Source organism: Coloeus monedula, assembly GCF_965178545.1.
Source record: "Coloeus monedula genome assembly, chromosome: 1".
NCBI classification, from domain to species: Eukaryota; Metazoa; Chordata; class Aves; order Passeriformes; family Corvidae; genus Coloeus; species Coloeus monedula.
Window position 1 is genome coordinate 42,982,826 of NC_138781.1, and position 20,537 is coordinate 43,003,362.

At 45.2% G+C, this 20,537-nt stretch overlaps 1 protein-coding gene across 1 annotated transcript in view; it reads left to right on the forward strand.

Annotated features, from left to right (window-relative positions):
* Positions 1–11,865: 11,865 nt before the first annotated feature.
* Positions 11,866–20,537, forward strand: part of POMGNT2 (protein O-linked mannose N-acetylglucosaminyltransferase 2 (beta 1,4-)) — a 31,085-nt gene continuing 22,413 nt past the window's right edge. Inside the window, exon 1 of the mRNA XM_082297181.1 lies at positions 11,866–12,001. The gene's annotated coding sequence lies outside the window, so the exon portion shown is untranslated. The remainder of the gene's footprint in view (positions 12,002–20,537) is intronic.

The following is a 20,537-nucleotide window of genomic DNA, read 5'->3' on the forward strand; positions in this document are numbered from 1 at the left end:
CTTAAGGTGTCTTGTTATTTTTGCAAATGTTGTCTTCGTCTGATGCTGGCAGGCTGCCACAGCAAACTTAGCAGAAGTTACCTTGACTCTATAAGCCAGTCTATAGGCAGGAAGAAGCTCTTTGGAAACACAGGCTGTGTCTTCAGTAGGAAGTAACTCACCTAAGGGTAGCACCAGAGGCAGGTTCTGTCTCTTGCCCTGAGGCTCCCAGTCCACAGGACTACACTGACTGAAATTCCTCGCCCTTATCACCAGAGAGCAAACAGCTTTTCTGTGGCTGGGGAGGCTGTTCTTCCCTCCCAGACCATGGATACATGTGTGACACGCAAATTACTTGACTCATCCTTGTACTTTTTGCACAGATGTGGCTCCTCAGACGATTTAAGACTTGCTGAAGATGTGTGGATGGAAGTACAGCAACTTCCACTGAGCCACAGAGTCAATTGCACCTCACAGGAAGTTTACAGGAGTGCTCTTCTGAGCCGAGGTCTCAGTGGATGTAACAGAATGGCTGCCTTTGCTCCTGGGAAGATGAGGAAACTAAACAGTAGTCTTTTTGCTCAAATATCTGAGCTTTATTTTACTTCTAAAAATACAAGTTTGTAACTCTTAGGCTATGGATACTCAGTATAAAACATAAAATGTTTTTCCTTGGAAGCACTGGAAACACCTGCTCTATATATAATAATGGAACATAGCACAGAGCAACCCAAGTTTCAAACACCAAATTTCGGAAAAGCTGGTCCAAGTAGTGGTTCACAGGCAATGAAATTGCTGTCAGCATTTGGCAATAAAGGATTATAACTGCTGTGCTGGTAAGAAGAATCAGGCATTACAGAAACCCTAATTAAAAAGGAAGTTATTTGCCTACCCATACATGATTACACCTTAGTCATGTCACTGCCATCCCAGCTCAATTTCCCTCCAAGTGAGGTGACCATGGTCTGTAGTATCGACCATGATGTATGTCTGCAAACATCTTGGTGTGAGCTGTGCTCATGGTGCCCCTGCAGCTCCCAAGTATCCCATGCCCACAATTCCCTTGGCCTGGATGAGACAGTCCATGGGCTTCTGTGGCAGCTGAAATGCCAAAGTTTAACTTTCAGCTACTGAAACTCCTTCACCCTAAAATACAAGATCTTCAAACCAGCCTTTTCCCAAATTATGTTTTTTTCTGAGCAGTTACTTTGCTCTGTGCTACGCATTTAATTGTCTGAGCCTCAAGCTGTCGGTCTGTGCTCCTCACATGTGTTCTCGCTGCTTGTATCAGCCTTGCTGCCATTGCCAGCTCTTTGAGACATCTCTTTCCCCAGAATTGTTCAAATATCAGTAGGGGGCATTATTGTCTGAGGCTGCCTGGTCTCAGAGCGCTGCCTGCGGTTCCTTATTCCATTCCGTATTCTACAGGAAGACTGTCCGTGAGCAGATTGTGTGGTGACTAGAGAACTAAGACCACTTTGGTGGGTAATCCTACCAGGAGTTAATGATCCTAGAACCAAAGCCACAGTTTAAAGGCTTTGTGATCTATGTGTGATCATAGTCACACATTATATCTGCTGTCTATTTGAATAAATGTTCTGTAGCATAAATTTGTCTATAACAGTCCCATCAGCAGAATCAGATGTTTACAGCTCAGAGGAGTTTGCATGGCTCTTCTTTATGAGGCATAACATCACTATGTCTTGTAAAAGGAAACAGAACAGGAATACTGTCTACAAGTTAGATTCAAGGATGGGAACTTGCCTCGAGGTTTCCACTGAGAAGAGTGGTATTTTGCAATTTTACTTTTATAGCACTTAGTTTATTAAAAGACCTCAGATCCCTTTCACCTCCAAATTTTCAGAATGTGTCAGCATTCCTCTGGTCAAGTTTTCTTTTAATCTTTGACTTTGTAACTGGTAAAGTCATCTTCAAACGTGACCTACAGCAGTGCTCTGACATGAGCTTGTGCTTGTGCTCTGGATCCAATTCATTCAAGTACAGAGGAACCAGCAGAGGGATCTATGTGCTGCTAACACCCTGAAAATAGGACTTACAGAGTCTCTGTGAATACTTTGGCCTTGAGACCACTAAAGGGGGTGAATTTCAGCTCAAAATTGGACTCCATCTTCAAGCTACAATGTGATTTTCATGCCTGGGCTTTGCTTACTAAAGATTTCTATTACAGCCCTAGGACAAAAATGCTAATCCAATAGCTTTCATCCTGCTAGCATCTCTGTCCCATCTCACTCCCCAGCCACATTCTGGAGCCTGCTCTGGATAGAAGGATATGCTGCAAGGAAGGCTGAACTGATGGCCCGGTGCTTCTTTAAACAGTTGTGTATTTAGTCACTAGCCACTATGTGAAAGAGTTGGATTAATTTTTATTGCGTAGGCCTCTCCGTGGAATAGCTCAGTCATTTGCTCCAAGAAAGAGCAAAAGCTCCACCTTTCTTCCATCCCTGCTCCAGTGCTCAGGTGACACCCATCAGATCTGCACCACACACAGTGAAAAAATGCAGAGGGTTATTCTGTCCCCTAAACAGAATGTAATTGGGGATTCAGCTGCATCTGAGTTAGCACAGGAGCTGCCATCAGGAATAACCCCTCAGACCATCTGACCCAGTGTTCTTCACAAGAGAGTGCCAACACCACCTGACCTGGAAAAAGAAGCAAGAAAACCTAATAGCACTGCTACAAAGGTTAGCTTTGGTCTGGGACCATGAAGACTGGCAGCTTCTAAATGCTTTGAATGTTGCATTGCTGGTGAATATAATTCTTGGCTGCTCCAGCTCTCCATACCGCAGCAGCTTCTTTCAGACCTGTAATAAGGAAAGACAATGGTGAAGACAGGGAAATGCCAGAAAGACGCAAAGAATTCACACATTTAAAGCAAGCTTAAGTGAAAGACACAATTTCCAAAGTATTGGTTTGCATATTTGCTGTATTGTCTGCATCCCATACCAAGAATTACTCATTCCTGGCATCATTCTTGCCTGTGAAACACAGTAATTGCAATTACACTTCCTAAAAAAGTCCAGCACTTTACCTTAAACAGCCCAATGCCTTTTGCCAAACTCACCTGCAAGGAAATATTTTTGATGAAATGCTTGAGAAGTCACAACAGACATCAGGTCTGACTTCAGTGTAAGCATCCCTTCACGTGACACAACATTTTTGTGTGTGGAAAGGAAGATAAAAGCCCTTTCACCACTGGGTGCTACTCTACAAGTTAATCACTACGCTAATGTGCAGATGTTCTTTTGATACGACCTTTTTCATACTCCACACAGCAGGTTGTTTAGGTTTTCTGCGAAGAAAATGGAAAGAAACCCAGTGGGTGACTGGAGTACTGCATGTTTGTTATTACCCACCTCACTCATCATAACATCATATGAGTCGATGCGCCTGTGATTTCTTTTTTTTTAACATCTAATGCAGTTGCTAGGAGTTGCCAATGCAGTGGTGCTGCCTGTGGAAGATTAAAGGATTGAGAAGTGAGGACAGATTTAAAATCTACAATTTAAATCCAAATGGCACAAGAGGAAGAGCTTAATTTTCTATATCATTTCAGGCGTGAAGCAGAAGGTGACCCTGCGGAAATCATTTTAATAATACAAATGAGATGGGATGTGTCATCTGTAAGTGAGGGAGCAGGGGGAAGGCAGCCGCAGTTCACAGGGGGCTGTAGCTGCAGGGTGATGGAGAGGCTTCAGATGGAGATGATTCTTCTGTCAGCACAAAGTGCGTGAGGGGAGAGCTGGGGCACGCTCACAGACAGTGGTGCTTTGAAAGAGTAGGGAAATAATCCTGTCTGAGAGATGCTCTGTCTTGCTGTGACATGAATGCAAGGAGCCAAACTCCCTGCTCAAATACGCAGGCAAATGTTAAATGTTTTCCACTACAAGAGAAAAAAGAGAAAAAAAAGAAAATCTAGGGGAAAAAAAGGAAAGATAAGGAAAAAAGAGGGCAAAAAAAGAGTACCTGTGCTGCTGTCACCCTGGAGAGTTCTTTTCCATCCGATGTATGAATTCTTCAGCCAATAGACAGGTGCTGAATTCGTATTACATCCTTGAGGCCCTGTATTCCTAGAGAAGTGAAGCATTATTCTTTGCCTTGTTTTCATTTATTTTACTGGGCTAGTTAAAAACTGAGCTCATAGGAACATACTTTCTGGGGCAAGCAGAATTCAACAAGGGGAGCCAGCTTTATTACCTGGCCTGGCCCTCCCAATTCACTTCTGCAGTACCTAGGGCTGCTATTGAGGAGGGCAAGGTCCTAGTTAAGTTGTGGGAAATTTCACTGGGACCAAAAGTTTCCACTTGAAAGCAATGCCACACAAGGATGGGTAGTTGGCACTGCCTTCTGGCTGGCCTGGAATAGGATCATCTAGAAAAGCAGGACAACCACTTTCCATTCTCAGTCACAGTCTGGCCCTCATAAGAGGAGATAAAGACAACATTTGCTCTCACTCAGAAGAAAGATCTGAACCCTTTTAGGCAGGAGCCAGCCAGTCCAGACTCCTCTGCAGGTGGGAGAAGGGTGGAATGACCATCACTTCCTCAGGCAGTGGGCAGTAGGGATTATGCAGCAGAGGAATCATTGTAACTCATCCTCACTTGGATTTAGAACCACAGTGGTTGTGCATGCATGCCAAAACAAATCACTGAAAATGAAAGTAATTGTCCAGAAGGAAGACTGGGGTGAAAAGCAAGGATTTCTTAGCATCAGGCTTGATGTTTCCTATTGTTTTTCAGGATGGACACAGCTCTCAGCTGCAGCCAGTGGAAAGCAGCACTCTTGGAAGGGGGTATAATGCCTCCTTGTTTTCATATCAGAGTGTCATTAAATGAAGGTGACAAAAGTTAGATTATGCTGCACTGGGGAAAAGCTCACATCTTACAAAAAACAGGTACAAAGAGCAAGAGGCTGGACTGCTGCCACAGTTCAACCTTCAAGTGAAGCAGGGGTATTTATCTTCTATGTCCAGACCTCATACTTTCGCTATGGAGGTGTAAGGCATAAAACAGTTTCCTTTCCTGTAAAATCATAGGATATGCGCTGCCAAAACCTTATGTGAATGAAGGACATCATAGCTCATTAGGAGTGCAGAAGGGGTCCAGGGAGTGAGGATGATCTGTGGCATAAGCAGTCTTAAAGGAAAAAAATTAAAATTCTCTCTTGTGTGACGGAGAGTAACAATGTCAGTAATCTCTCAGGATTTCAGCAGGGTGGCCTGGAAGAGATGGCTGAAGAGAGGGTCTCCAAAGGACTGCTCATTTTGGTGAATTTCAGGTGTCAGTTTAAGCTTCAGCCTCCGAGCTAACCAGTGATAAACTAGGCATCCCAAAATATATTCTAGCCACAAGCTACCAGGTATTTTTCTGAGAGTTACAGATGGATACTTGGGAGCCACAATGCATGCTTAAAAAAAAATGGAAAGCAAATATTCTGCTAACCACAAGTTGGCAGAAAGAACTGTTGAAAATCCTGTCCCCAAAGAGCTCATGAATAAAGGAAAGAAGCTCTTTGAAAAGAGAGACAGAGCGTGTGAAAGTCGAGGTGAACCACATCTTTATTTGTTATCACCAGCCTGAAGAGCTAAACACTCTTTTATTTTGTTACAAACACTCACATGTAGAAAAAAGGAAACTACTCCTCTGTGAAGACTTTGTTTTGTTATTTTATTAAAGAACAAATTCCATTTCAAGTTACCATTTGCTGGTGTTAGTTTTATTTCTCAAACAGAAGCAGGGAAGCCCTGTGGTACTGAAACCCAGCTGATACTGGGTGCTTTTAGCAGTAACATCTAGATGGTATTTTATTTAATTTACAAAATCAGATACTTAAGGCTTTGCAAAGGCAGATCTGCAGCCTTAATCCATCCCCTTGTGACAACAGGCTGGAATCAGCCTGTATACATGCACAGTGTAGAGGAAGAGGCAGAAGGAACAGATAGGCATATTAATTAAAAACAAAAAATGAATTGATAAATTATACCTCACAATATACAAAAAGGAAGGTAAGACCAGATGTATCAAGCCAAGCCAAAGACCAAGATTTGTGTAGTCACAGTGTGGTGAACACACAGAGACATTGCACATTTTCAGTCATGTCTCTTACCAACAGTAATTCTCATGGAAGCAGGACACAGTCCTCTGTTAGAGGAACTCCTGCCAGGAAGGATGGGAGGATGAAAGAAGTTGTGGTGATAGGAACCCCTTTTATGCAGAACAGCAGGTGTGAGAGAGTAGGTCCAGAGTACATAGGGCTGGGAAAGCAAGAGGCAGGAACCTCATTGAATATGGGAGCCATTCTCAATGACACGGATGCCGAGCACTGCAGTTGGAGGATTTGTAATGACAAGACATGGTTAGCAGGTCTCATAAACATCCCATGTGGAAGAAGAGTGATTAAACAGATCACCTTCCCCCTGCATCTAGAGCCCTCTCATGTTGTGCCAGTGGCAACAGCCAGCATTGCTCCTGCCACTTCCAAAAATGCCTCTGGGTTGGACATTGCTTGGTGCAGAAAGGAGCTGGTCTCTTACGACCTGGGTAATGTTTCTCATGGATTCTGGGCCCACGCTCTCCCACTTTCTGCTGGACAGCTCTCCACCTCAGCAGTTAAATACATGACAGTGCTCTCACCTTAAACAGGCAGACTACAGAACACCACAAAGAGCAGAGCACCATCAATTCAGTCACTGAGTGACACGAGGTACTAAGAGTGATGAATCTTTCCTACACGGACAAGAAATGATTGATTTGAATAATTGCCCGGAATATTCACATGGCACTCGAACACAGTCGCTGTCATGATTACCAATGTCTCTCTTTCTCACAGCAAGTCTATAATTGGCAGGAGTGTCTTAGATAATTTATACAGCAACAAGATTTTCACACTTTCCCAGTTTTGGATAGTTGCTAATATTTCATGAGACAGTCATTTTGTCATACAAGGGAGATTTTGGCACATCTGTTGTGCCGACTGTCATTGGGTTTCTCCACTTTCCTGTCTTTTTTAGTCATTGTCACTAGTACCCACCTATTCCTTTTTTGTGTTGTGGAGATTTATATTTAGTCATGGTATTAGATTAGTGCAAGTCTTTTTCTGTATTTAACAGGAACTTCTACTTCAAGTCCATATGTGAACGGATTTCCTGTTATAAGGAAAAACCCCCTTATTTCTTAGTACTTTGCCTGTACCATGTAGTTAAATAAGTGAATGGCTAAATAAATCAGGTGTTCGCTTATCTAACTGTCCTGCATTCCAAACTAAGCAGACCACTCCAAAAACCAAGCAGAAGCTGTCACTACTCCACGAGGAGCTAGGAGAGATCTGTTCTCTCAGTTTCTTTGCTGTCATGCTAGTGCAGATTGCCACATGCTGCTCACTTCTGTGCTCAGTGGGATCCAACTGCTAGCAGCAGAAGCAGGGGCCGGTGCCCTGCTTGTGGGACTGGAAGGACTTTTTGTTCTCTTAATATCACCATGAAACTAGTTGATAGTTTTAACTGTCATCCTTAGAAGATTTTTGTTGATCTCTCTTTGTATAGAATAGTCATGTTTACTTACCTGTTTAACAGCACATGTGCTCTTTTTACCTCATTTTACCTGCAACAAGATAAACAAAGCCCTAACCTTCTTTAGCAACACCAGCAATTACCCAGCCCTTGGACTCAAGGAGTGAAGCACTGGGATCAGAACTGTACTTTCAGAACACCCAGTGTCCTCACCACCTCGTAGGCACAAGCCATTTCAGTGGCAGAGTTTCCCAGCAGCAGATTTATTTCTTTTTCTACTCCTGCATGTGTTCGACATCAGTGTGTGAAAAATTGCTACTAGAGGGCAGATACTGATCATGATACAGCTATTACTGGCTGCCAGATACTGCAGAGATTGGGGTCACTGCTTGCTTTTTCCAAAAGAGAGACAGTTTAATGAAATCTTGCTCTTCGGAAGCAAGAAAGCGTTTATCCCCTCCAAACAAGTTCATAGTCCTGAGGTAGAATGACATGAATATGTATGATTTCTTTAGTGAATTACATGAATTTGTAAGAGAGGTTTGAGGCATATAGTCCTCATTTCATAGTCCCTCGTTCAGCTCTCTCTGCTGTCTGCATTTAGCATATGCTGAGCAGATGTACAGAGAGTTCCAGGGTGCCTTCAGACCCAAAAGGTTTCACTGATGTTTTTGGCTGCAATGGTTTTCCTTCGCAGGATGATTAGGCAGCAGCACACTCCATGGATGTTGCTTATTACCTCTTACAAGACTGGAATCACTAGTGCTCATCCAGTTTTACATACTGGCTGGTTGGCCTGCAAGCTCTGCTGAGCTGTGATTATACCACAGGCAGACTGCCACATCCCTTGGGCTTGTGTGTCCCACTACCCCCACCAAATGCATTTTACAAGGCTGACATTTAAAAAAATCTGAGTGGCTAAATCCCAGCAAGATCCTACCAACAACTTGTGTAGATCCTTCTCTCTGTCCTGCTGCAGAAAGGTTAAGAGCACAAATGCCCACAATTTGTGCAGCACATAGAGGTAGTGAAAAGCAAGGCAAAGCAGAGGCAATAGGTAAATGGCCAAAAAAGCTGAGGCAGCATCACACAGAGTCACACAACAAAGAAGCCAATGGATCTAGTTGACTTCAGCTGAGCAAGGCTTGAAGTGCTGCAGTCCGCTGTGTTGATGTTCATGAGCAGGCACATCAGTGACTCTGGTGGGTGGAGTCAGCTTCCAGGACCCAGCCCTGTGATACTTTCTCATTCAAAGAGGCTGCACATACAGAGAGAGCGATAGTCCCAAGTGTAGAAGGTGATGTGAGGAGAAGATGTATGAGTTGGAAACATTCCAATGTTTACTTCAGGTTGGAGATACAGCTCTGTCTGTTGAACCATAAAGGTTGGCTCAACTGTTCCAGCTCCCAGTTGTGAGCCCATCCTCTGCCTGTGTCTATGAAAGCTGATTTATTCCCTGAATGGTCACATCAGAAGTAATTTGGGCAATATGACTGTGTGATACTACGCTGAAGCTCAAGTTTAAGCCAGGCAGAGTCTTCTTATAGGTCTCATGTTGTATCTACCAACCTTGTGCAGATGTCTTGGGCATCTGTCCAAAATTGCACTAGGCACCTATGCCTGGGCACCTGAAGGGCCTGTCTCTGCCATTAGCACGTTCACACTGCTTCCAATAGGCACCCCCTGTAAAACCTTGCATTAAGGAAAACGCATCCCTACCCTACCATGGGCTTAAACAGATGTGGGCCTACAAACTTCTTACTCCAGGAGTAGCGAATGAACGGTTTTGCATGAAAAGTTTATCAGATTATGCTCCTTTTCCCATTGCAGGTTATTCTGAAGCAGACATGACAATAAACCACCACAACCCTATGAATATTTCACAGAAACATATTTCAGCTTATGGGTGTTCTTTTTTCTTGAATGATTAGGTCTGTGTCTTTGGCCATTCATCATCTGTGATACATGACTGGCCACTTGATTCCAATTACTGTAGTGTCTGGCTTTTGACTGGTTCATTAAATATTTCATAACAAGGAGGAAAAGTAGCACTGTAGATGACATTTATGTGAATATGCAAGCAGGTATTTGTGAAATCTTAGTCAGGATTTCTACTCACAAATGCTTTGGGAAGATTTATAGATACCTCTAAACATTGTTGAAATAGTGACTTTTTATTCCAGTGAAAATTCCAATGAGATAATGAAAATTATGTTGATAATGATTATTTGGTACTGTTACTCTAGTTAAATGCATGGGGGTCCAGCATTCTGAAGTCTCTCCAAGACTGGACTACAACTCAAAAACTTATGGAGAAACAGAGTAGATGGTATCTCTCGCAATGGATTTCATTAGTGTAATAGCTCTTGAACAAACTGGAAAACAAATCTCAGAAGCCTGACATTTGCCTTGTCAGTCCATGGGAGCTCAACACTAAAATTCATAGACATGTAACGAAATTAAATTTTAAGTAGCAATAAGCATTCCTGAAAACCCTCAGTTCTTGTGTGTATCTCTTGTAACCCAAGTTAATTCTTCAGATCATTAGCTACAAAATCTGTAAGGCAGAAAAAAGAGGATGGAGGAAGAAGTACTAAGCTTTTATATTTGATTTCCCCCAAATGCCTATCAGCTTTTCAGGAGCGAACTTTTCAACAGTTAAACTTTTATATTAAATTCCTGCATGCATGTTTAGCAGTACTGTCACTCTGGAAGCATTTAGCTATGCATACAAATACCAGCTGATGTGAAAAGTGCTACCAAACCACTATCTGTCCTTCCCATTGAGTGAGAGCTCTGTCCGGGCCTGGAAATGGGAAGCTCCCATGAGAAACAAAAACCTGAGTGAACTGAATGACAAAAGCCCCATTGACTTTGGGAGAGGCTGGGAGCAGAGGTACTGTTACACACACGTGTCCACCTGCTCAGAAGATTCAACCTCTTGTTGCAGGCTCAGCATGCTCTCGGTGGTTTATTCAAGCTGCAGTTGTCTCTGGGTTGCTCTGGTGAAGCCTGACCTTAGCAAACCCCACCATGTGAATGGGACCCGCCACTGCTGTCACAATTTTCCCGGTGGCAAGGAACCTTCCTCCACTAAGGATGCAGGTGCCTGCGATCCGTCAGGTTTTCCTGGTGGATTTGGAGCCGTGAACTCATCATAAGGATGGCTGCCCTCTGCTTCAGCACCTCCTTCTCACTGGAAGAGGGCAGGGAGTGTGGGCAGCAAGCAAGAAAGGAGACCGTCAGGCAGGGAGAGCAGAGGAAGGGACCCAAAGGGACAGGGGAAGGCCAGTGTGAGGAGGTGCTGGGAGGGACAGCAGAAGAGGAGGCTCAGGGGGGGACCTCATTGCTCTCTACAACCACCTGAAGGGAGGTTGCGGTGAGGCGGGGCTGGTCTCTTTTGCTATGCCTAGCGTAAGGAAATGGCCTTAAGCTGGGACGGGGAAGATCCAGATAAGATATTAGAAACAAATTTTTCACTGTTAGAGTGGTCAGGCACTGGAATAGGTTGCCCAAGGGCGTGTTGAAATCACCATCCCTGGAGGTGTTCGAGAGACACTTGGATCTGGTGCTGGGTGAAGAGGTTTAGGGATTACAGTGGTAGTGCTGGGTGGACACTTAGACTGGATGATCTGAAAGGTCTCTCCCAGCTGGATGATTCGATGATTCTGTGATTCTGTGGAGGCTGGAGGAAACTTGGGAGAAGGACGACAAGAAGACGGCTGGGAAAATCAGAGGGCTCCAGGAAACCGATCAGCCGAGGAGCCAAGGGCTGGGCAGCCCGGAAGAAAGCCGGGAGGAGAACCCGCCGGGCTGCGGTGGGAGCAGGGGTGGGAGCTGGGACCGGGTGCAGGCTGTGCGCTGAACGCGGGGCAGGAGCGGGGGCGGGGTGTGCGCTGAGCACCCGGGCAGGAGCGGGGGCAGGAGTGAGGGCAGGGTGTGCACTGAGCACCCGGGCAGGAGCGGGGGCAGGAGTGAGGGCAGGGTGTGCGCTGAGCACCCGGGCAGGAGCGGGGGCAGGAGTGAGGGCAGGGTGTGCACTGAGCACCCGGGCAGGAGCGGGGGCAGGAGTGAGGGCAGGGTGTGCACTGAGCACCCGGGCAGGAGCGGGGGCAGGAGTGAGGGCAGGGTGTGCACTGAGCACCCGGGCAGGAGCGGGGGCAGGAGTGAGGGCAGGGTGTGCACTGAGCACCCGGGCAGGAGCGGGGGCAGGAGTGAGGGCAGGGTGTGCACTGAGCACCCGGGCAGGAGCGGGGGCAGGAGTGAGGGCAGGCTGTGCGCTGAGCACCCGGGCAGGGCGCCCACCGTGAAGGCCCCGCGAACTGCAGCTTCCACAATGCCCTTCGCCCGCACCGGGCATGCGCGGCCGCCGCCTGCGAGGGCCACCCGCCCCGTCCCCTCCCGGCGGCGGGCGGGGACACCGGGAGCGAGGAGGTGGCCGGGGCGGCGGGGCCGGGCCGGGCCGGGCCGAGGGGCGGTCGCTGCCGCGGGCGGCAGGTGAGGCGGTGCGGGGCGGCCGCGGGGCGGGGGCCGGTCCGGGTACTCGCAGGGGGCGGTTCGCGGGGCTGGCGGCGGCTGCCGCCTCCTGCCCGAAGGGAGAACGGGTGATGGGGAAGCGGGGGGAGCGGGGCCATGTCCCTCGTTGTCGGCGGCGACCCCACGGCGAGGAGGCGGACAAGCCAGGGAACCCTCCCGGAGCGGGGCTGGCGCCGCGGCCGTGGGCACCTCCGCAGAGCCGGGCAGCGAGAGCGGTCCGGCCCGACAGCCCGCGGTGAGGGTGAGCGGTGCCTGCTCTAACAGGCAGCTGGTCAATTACAACTCTAATAACCTCCCCAGAGGTCAAAGGCGCTGCAGGTTTAAAGCCTGCTGGGGCAGGTAAAGATGTAATTATGTTCTCCTGACAGTTTTCCTTGATGGCTGAGTGCCTTGGGACTTTCCCCCCCTCTCCCCCTCCCCGACACCTGTCTTCGGCTTTGAAAGCTTAGCAATGAATTTGTGAGTTTGGCCCCAATGGATACGGATGCTGGGTTTATCACATCTTGCACCTTTTTAATTATTGCGTGCTGACTAAGCATGGTGAGAAAGTTTCTCTTGGCTGCGTCAGCTCTGGATGCATTGCACATGCATGTTCCGAGGTCGGGATCACCGGTGTCTGCTAGGTCCCCTTGCTTCCTTCCAGCCCCCCTCAATTAACCCGGTGTTTAAATGGGCTATGAAGATGAAGGCTGCATGTTGGGAAAAATAAATAAATTGGAGAGGCACACTCTCCTCTGGCGATGAGAATAAGGACTGTATCTGAACAACTGCTCAAGCCAAGGGAACAGATCAGTGTTTTCACACCAGTGCCATAGTTGGGTAACTATTGACAAATGCTGACTTTTAAACGGTGACTGCTGACTTTGGTAATAAAACAGAAACGGCTCCTTTTAAGAGCGATCTCAAAACACTTGAAGTGATGGATTGGCTTGTTAGCTCAAGCCTTGACTTAGCTGGGAACCAGAAGAGCTCTTGTTCTCTGCAAGGACGTTCTCTGCGAAACAAATCTGACTTACGCTAAACACATCAGCTGTAAGACAGGGTGTTTATTTTGCAATGTCATTTTCAAAACCGTGGTAGATACCAAATGCGTGAACTAGATATAGGAAAGCTGCCTTGCAGTCTGCTTTTCTGCCAGAGTGCATTTTGAACGGTTTATGATTGCAAGGTGGCAGTTTTACTTGGAGTCTCACTTTTGTGTTTTAATTAGCTGTCATCAGAGCTGGAGTTCAGCTTCCAACACTTGTGAAGTGTGCCATGAACATGCAGTCTAGGTACCTGGGTAATGTTTTGGGACTAATTACTTAGAGCCCATTCTCTATTAAGCAATGTGCAAAATGGATTGACTGTATGAAAATCTCTTTCCAGTTAAACTTCCAATCTCCTGAGTTGCATCTCATTGTGCACTTACTGAGGTTTGCTTCAATCATCTGGCAATTGAATATTCTTACTCCCTTTTTTCTCACCCCCTTTCTCTTAAAAATCGTTGCTTTAAAGTGTTCCATAAGCGCTGAGGGTTTAAATGTTCCCTGTGACAGCAGCCCACGTTCAGTTGCTGTTCCCCAGAGTTTTTAGTGTGTCTGGCCTGTGCTCTAACACAGGAGGTGTTTTAAAACATAGAGGCTTGGAGCTTTTCCACAAGTAAAACTATCAAATGATCAGAGATTACTTTTCTCAGCAGAAGAAACTGCTTTCTACTTAAAATGGCTTTTCCAGTCAGGGTGTATCTAGGCTGTGAAGGAATGGATTTTTCTAGGAAGTAGTGGGAGGCAGGAAGAATCATGAAAAATAAGGTGGTGCAAAGGAGAGCATTAAACCACAGAGCCAGAACCAGATCAGAGGTCCTTAGCTACACAGATAAAATTTCTTCAAGAGGACAAAGAATCTTCTCACACTGTGGGATGGTATTTTCTTAGCTTATGTTCCAGGGTGGCTGCAGAATTCAGTGTTGTAGCTCACACTGAGAGGTAGAGTGAGTCTGTGGATCCACAAAGGTCAGGGAAGAGAGGGCTAGGAAGGGTCAGTGGAATTTTGGGGAAGATGAGTGATGCTCCCCCTGTTTTGCTGGCTACCTTCCTGGGGAAGCCGGTGGCTGTCCCTAAGGGACTTTGCACAGAGCACTGACTGAGGGTTAGCATTTGGTGGTGGTTCTGGTGTGCTGGATGAAGGCATGACATGGGACCCTCTTCCATCTCCTTTTGGGTCATCCTGCACCTTTCCTTCACCTTCTGTGGTAGAACATGTTCCCTTCTTCTCCATCAGCACACCACCTCCTCTGCCACCACTCTGCCACCTTCCCTACACAGCTGTCTCTCCCTGTCCTGGAAGCCACCTGGTAGGTGTGGGGGGCTGGAAGAAAGTAGGTTTCTTTCTTTGCCTTCCAAGTAGGCAGACTGGGCCTGGTGGCACGGGCAGGGGAGAGAGGCCATTCACACCTGGTCGTGCCAGACAGTGCCCAGCTCCGCCTGTGTTTGGCACAAGCTTTGAGCAGGGCATTGAGCTCAGCATGGGGGAGTCTCAACTGTGAGTGTTCCAAGCCAATTACTGGATGCAGTCTGTGTATGACAAGCTTCAGTTTCATTAGCTGCCTCCCAGGAGGATCGAGCTGTGCGGCTCACCTTTGCATAGAGGAGTCTCCTCTATGGTGTTATTAGGTGTTTTTAAAAATAACTTCATCAATCCACTTTAAAAGAGCTGGTCTGCTCTGGTAACAGTGCCTTCTGGTGCTTTTCCAGATAAGGAACTTGTCACTTTTCCTGCTGTCATACAGGCAGCTTCTGCCCTATTTAGAATACAGTATAAAAAAGGACTACAGAATAACCACCAGTCTTGAGTAAAGATTTATGTGTTTAGACCAAGTGAACATTCCTTATTTAACTGCTTTGGACAGTACTGGCTTATGAAGAAGTTAGGATCAAGCTAAATACAGAGTTGAAGATAATAACTTCACATACCGGTGTCTTGAGGAAACCTTCATGATAATGTCTCTTATATAACAAAATGACAACAGGCCAAAGATATCTTCTATTTTTTCTTTCTGTCCCAATTAGAAATTCATTAGCTTTAAAAAGAATCTGAAATACTGCATTGTGCATGTATGTGTTTCATCTATACAATGGTGGGAAGCAACCAGATGAAATAGTGTAAAACCAATTTCAGTCTCTTTTGGGGGTCTGAAAAGTAGTTCCCAGCAGTATCATGAGGAAACAGCAATTGCAGGACATACCTAGTAATTCATTCTGTAATGGTGTATGCAGGAGCAGTGTTCTAATTTACACATTTCTTTGATGTTTTGTGAACAGATGGCATTTTTAGAAAGGTCTGTTAATTCTGTGGGAACTTAGTAATGGCTAATTGCTGGGGGATCAGAAGAGAGTAGTAGTCAAAGTCTGACTTCTCTGCTCTCAAAAGGGAGACAGCCCTCTGCAGCCTCATTTTTAAGCTACTATGCTTTTAGAAAACCTTGCTTAAGAATATTCACCAGGGCCCTCAGCATAAATTTGGAACTTGTTGATTGGTCTTCATTAATTGGACTGTTCTCCATGAACCCATCACCTGTTTTTACAGGTAAAAAGTACTGGGGCAATCATGGCTTATTGTGGGACACAGTGCACTGTGGATTTTCATAGGAAAGTCCTTTACTCTTTCCCTCTTTCCCTTTTTTCCACTTGTTTCAGGGTTCCTTTCCTTTCATTTTTCCTTTCTCTGTTTCTGTCTCTTTCATTGCACCTTTGACTTGGTTCATGTACTTCAGGCACTTGCCTAAAGTGCCTAAAGCACAGGACCTAAGTCCCTATTTGCACTGTGACATCAAAGGATCACTTTTTGAAATTACAACTTTTCCTTTGAACAAGAAGGAAAAAAGGTTCCTGGTTGCTATGGTGACGAGCACTATATAAGTGCCTATAAATAAATAAAGTAAACAGCTGATTCATGGACTTTGATTTGCACTATTTTTTGCTTTTCTAATGAGATATAATTAAATATCAGAATGTGAGGAAGTGACTTTCTATCAATTTTATTAAATACATGTTATGCCTTCTCTTTTACAGTATTTCAGCTGAGAACAATTAAATAGTAAGATGTATATTTTTCTCTCTGTGGGAAGTTAATGGTTTGGAAAATCATGGTCTAGTATTTATAGTAAAAACTTTCAGATGCCAAAAGGCATTCCAGTAAAAAGGTGGTGTCCATTTTCAGTTTAATCAGAACAGACATTTTGTGCTAAATGCCTATTTTTCTTATCTCTAAGAGACTATTATAGTTGTTGCAACCTTTAAGTTCCAGTCACAAGTGTCTGTAAATGTAATTATGTTCTTCTGCAGTATTTGAAACCCCACTGGTGCACAACAACAAAACTTGAAAATGTCACTGACTTTTATGTCAAAATGACAAAGAGTGAAAAATCAGATATTCCTTGTTAAAGTTTGAAGAGGAGGGGAGAATTGGCTTTTTCATAAGCCTTTTGTTCCCAGGTCCATGATGTAAAAGTAGCTTTCTCTCTGTGCTAAAGGTGATAATTGTAAAATGGATTGGATGGAGACAATAAACTGCTTCTTCAGAAGTCAGGGAGTAGCCATCAGCCATTGCTAAGAAGGCCCTTTTCATTATTAAGCTCTGGAGCCAGTCCACTCAGGTGCAGTTCCTGAAACAGGACTTGAGCCCAGCTCCCCACCAGTGCGCTGGAGGAATCCCACACAGGTGTTTCTCACTGAGGAAACGGGTGCACTTTGATTAACAGCAAAGGAGAGTCTGTAATGGAAGGAGCTGTCATTAGGGGAAGGAAAAAAGGTAGGTGTAATATACAGAGCTGCTCCTTAGTTAAAGGATCAGTCTGGTTTCTTGGTGGGAACTGATTTTGCCACAGTGGCCTGAAGAGAGATTTCCTCAGCCCTGAGCTGTGGAGTGCAGCTTGTGCACTGAGGGGGAGTAGATCTGCTTTCTACCACAGTCACAGCTTTGTATTCAAAAGAGCTGTCAGATTTCCAAAGGACTTTGGAGCACTATCCTGTGCTATTAAACAATGATATAACACCACCACATCCTCCACTGTCTTCCTTCCCTTGGTGCATTCAGATTCATGTCTGTTTGCTTTACCAATTAAATATATATTTGACTAAATACCTTTTACTTCCAAGCGTGTGTAATTGGGACGCACAACTACTTCTCACAGGGCCAAACATGCATTTGCACACAGCTCTTGAAGGCAGGGGCAGAACAGGAGAAAGGAATGGTGTCCCCGAAGGTCTCACTTGAGCAGTGACAGCCTGCTCCAGTTTGATTTATGTTTCGTAGGCCTGTCACTTTTGTCACAGCTGAGCTGCTGCTGTGGCCAGGCTGTTGGTGCTCACCTGAAGAGCAGTGACAGCTTCAGTGAAATAGCCATAGAGCTGCTTCTGAACCTGGTGTTTTGTGCCATGGGACTGTGCTGATCTCTCAGAGGGTGGCAGTGTCCCAATCCTGACCCTGTGCCTGCCACAGCACTGTTTCATGTGGGCCTGAGGCCAGAGCAGGTTGTGCCTGCTGGAATGTGGTTTGTGTTTCATGTGTATCAAAGGCAGTTTTACCTGGATTGAGGGTAGGTCTGGACTGTCAGTGTTTGACCTGCATGACTGACAGTGGAGAAGGCAATCCAAGGTCTCTCCTGAAAGGGTCGCTGCAGAGGCTGCTGAGGTTTGTAGGCAGCCTGAACCCAAGCAATCTGCTGCTTGCAAGAGCAACAGGGGTATGGGAAGGGTGCCAAACAGGGAGTCTTGAATGTGCTTCAAGTTTGCAGCTACTGCCAGGGCTAACCACATGGGTTTGGTGTTCCTGGAGACCAGGTTGGTGCGAAAGGAAGACCAGGCTCTGGAGTCATTGATGGAATTTTCTCAATTGAAAAGCAGCACTATTAGTGGCACATACTGCCTTTAATGGAGAGGCATCTTTATTTAGAAGTCTTTTCTTTGGAGAGGAGGATGAAATATACATATAGATACTAATGACAGGACAAACTGTTGAGGACAAGCTGGAGCTGTTGTGTATCTCCTTTTTTGGCATGGTTAGGACAAAGGGTGAAACAGTGCATATACCAGATTTTTTTTTTTTTTTTTTTCATTCCTCAGAAGCTCTGCTTATGTGTGGTTAGGACTTTTTTTCTGTCAGAATTTTTTTTAATAGATAGATATGATCCAGGACCATCTGGTGGAATTTGCTGTTGTCACATCTAGGTTTTCTGATGTATTGCCTGTCAAGTTATGTTGTATGTTCAGATGAATTTCTCATATGATCTGCTGACAGCTACTGACAGCCCTGAGATGGGAAGCTGGAAGCCTGGGGGGAAGAACAGAGGGGCAGAGCTAGCTTTAAAAATGTGACTTTGATTGCTTTTGATTGGTGGGCTTTTATTTCTGGTATTTATAGGTGACTTTTTTAGTTAAGAAAGGTGAATGAGTGAACTTTAAACCAAGTGCATCTAAGTGCGCCTAAAGTACTGTACTTTTACTCAGAAGGTCTTGGAAGTCCACCTGTAGTTTTGTTGGTTTTTTTTTCTTTGACATTGGGCTCCTCAGTCTTTCTCTATCCTTAGTTCTCCATCTGTAGACAATCTCACACCTACTTAAATTGCAGCCTTTTCTTCCTCCTTTACTCCTCAATCCTTATCCGGTCCCTCTTTGGAAAGATCTCAAAACATTTTTGTATTTATTACGATACCATTAGGTATCCTAATAATCATAGTATCTGTCTGCTAATTCTAAATCCTAATACCATAATAATTCTGTAGTAAAATGAACTTAGATTTTTGACAAATTAGTATTAACCTTTGCAGACAGATCACATGTATAAGCAATAAGCAGCTCTGAAATAATGACAGTAATTCTTTTCTTGCTGGTATAATACTCAAATAATTAATTAAAGTAGATGTTTTTGATGTAGAGGTCCACAGAGCAATTGCATTTCCTCACACACTGACAAAGAGAATGCTGTACTTTGTAAACCAGAATCCAAACAAGCCATAAGCACTTCAGTTTTGTTCTTCATTTTTTTCTGCCATAATTTGAAGCGCCAGGTAGCAATTATAGGCTGGTGACAAGATAAATTTCACAACTTGTTGTAATTTGTCATTTTTTAATTGGCCAGATCAGAAAAGAAGTGATTTGTGTTTGAACTTTAAAGGTTTTTAGTTTATGTAGTGCTGGTAGAAAGCATAGTACAGGTATTTCTGAATGGGTTGGGAGGAAGCCCATTTGTAGGCAGAGGTGGGATTGCACTCCAAAGGCATGTCCGGGTGTGGCTCTAAACAAAGACTCCCCCCTTCTCTCTCAAAGCTGTGCTGGGTATACCGGGCCTCCTGCTTGTTACATCCTGCCTAAATGCTGATGAAGTTGGAAGTCACCCTTGAAAAGGAAAAAGCTTTCTTCCATGGGAATTTGGATCTTAAGATGACAGTCCCCAAACTCAGGGGACTCCTGCTGAGGAAGAAGCTGGAAAGCATTTACTTGCCTCTCGTTACTCCTGTGACTCCCTGATGCTACTTCCTGGTCTGGGGACTTCGAGTGCCCTTCTGTAGCAGTAGAGAGAGACATCGTATTAAGCTGGCCAGTAGAACCTGAATATAGGGACTACTGTTGTGTACTCCACTCTTGTTCCTAGAGTATCAGATTAAGGAGATTTGAGACTTGGAAATGATCCCACTCCTGTGCTGTCATAGGGGATGAATTGGGTGTGCAAGGGTCACTGTAAAGACACAGCAGCTCTCCATGGTGGTGGTCTGTGTTGGATGGAGCGCTGTTCTCATACTGCTCAAGCATCAGCTCAGCTATTTTCAGAAGAAGTGGACTTTGAAGGAAACCCCATAGATGGAATATGGCCAAATTCTCTGCCTGTAACATGTTTGATAGCACTGCAGGGTGGCAAAGCTGGTCTTCAGTCCTTAAACGCATTAAATTAACTCTAGGCAAGCTTGCTGAGAAAAGGGTAATGAAGCAGGTCCAAAATGGGGCGTGTGTGCTCAAGCGGATGCAGTGGCCTTAATACTCCAGGCAGCATTCCTGCAGGCACGTGGCTCGGGAGCAGCCAGGTCATGGAGCACACTGTGCTGTTTGTCAAATGTATTGCAGACCACAGGTGCAGCCAAAACGTAGCCAGGCATAAAAGAGAAAGTCACTTAGGAGGGAGAGCAATCCCAACAGGAGAAACTTGTGATGCAGTCTGGCATAAGGCTGGCTGTGGAGGATGTGCACCCTCTCAGGACTGCCTGAGCCCATTGCAGCAAATATTTCAGCTTCTGGTAATAGAGAGTGATGACGATCTCAGCACATGGATTGTATTGTTTTAGGTAGAGGCAGCATCTGAACAGATCTGACATTGTGCAGTCTTCAGCTTTGTTTCGCGTGATGAAGAGGTGGGAAGGAGGAGATTACTTGAAGCACCTGGCTAGAGGCAGAATGTAATTTACCAGAGTTCATTTGTCTGGAGGAGTACACAGCCCGTATAAAATTTAGAAACATGTTAAAAA